Source organism: Anticarsia gemmatalis, chromosome 12 (genome assembly GCF_050436995.1).
Source record: "Anticarsia gemmatalis isolate Benzon Research Colony breed Stoneville strain chromosome 12, ilAntGemm2 primary, whole genome shotgun sequence".
Classification (NCBI taxonomy): Eukaryota; Metazoa; Arthropoda; class Insecta; order Lepidoptera; family Erebidae; genus Anticarsia; species Anticarsia gemmatalis.
This window is the reverse complement of record NC_134756.1, coordinates 10401011-10402243: the sequence shown is the minus strand read 5'-3', so window position 1 is coordinate 10402243 and position 1233 is coordinate 10401011.

Below are 1233 nucleotides of genomic sequence, written 5' to 3'. Positions count from 1 at the left end.
TAGTAGAGAATAGAGCTACAGAAGGGGCAAATTCGCACGAGTTCAAAATACGTTCAAAGCGAGATTTTTGATTTCGGGATCGCCTCTTCTGGAGAAAGCTCCCCATCTATAAAACATTAAAGTCTAAGCTACTCAACCCTTCATCGTTCAACGACCGGTGATCGCAACTGGCCTGTAGCACGTCAAATTATTTGACGACAGTTTACACAGCTTAAATAACAGAGTTCTGGGAACAGCCAGTGTCACTGAATCAAACCTTATAGAAGAAACTTGCTATGCTATACAGAAATATAGTATAGGTTTTTACTTTACTAGTGCACTCTGGCCAAGACATGAAAGGTGAGACTCAACACTTCAAGAACTTTAAGATATTGCTAGTATAAAATTGTCGAGTCTAGTATTCATAGTGAATAAATAAAACTAGCGCAGTGCTCCCGAGCATATATGACGAGATTTATAAGTTGGAAAAACTGAAAGATATATTCGCCTGAGTTACGATCTTTTCATCGTAGTTTCTGAAATATATTCACCTAGGTATTACATGTATCTTCACGGTAAAATATGTTTATAAGACAGAAAGCTAAGCGTGTTTTTAAAAGTATACACACAAGCATTGAAATTAAGTTTAGCACAATATGATATGTACAATTTGTCGTCTAATAAACGTGAGTACTGCACTCAAGTTCCATAAAATAAATAAAATGTAAGTTTAGTATCTTGCACTGACCATGCCTTATGCGTTTGAGCTTCAGTACTAGAGCAATGAATAAGCCTCGAAGTCGTAATTTTATTTGCTTAAACCAATAGTAGAATATAAATTAGGAGTAGGTGCTGCAGTAGTATTAGCATGGCAGTCGTTAAACATACAAATAAAATTAATTAATTAAATGGCTGAGCTAAGAACGCTATCGGAATATAACTAATAGAGGATAGTCCATTTAAATAAAGCAAGCGCAAAAAATCCCGATTAAATATATTAAATAAATCAAAAATATACAATTCACACTTTATTATTCAGCAAACTTACTGATAGCTCTATCTAAGTGCCTAAAAAATACTCGCGAAAAATTCATTTCAGCTCACATATTTTTGTACATACGTAGAAAAAAATCATAACAAATCCTCTTATCTGTCTGGAGTTGTAAATTATTTACATTACCTTCGCTGTCCATTATACTGCTGACTACTCCCCACTCGTTTTGGGAATCCACGCCCCGCGTCGCAAAGGCCAGT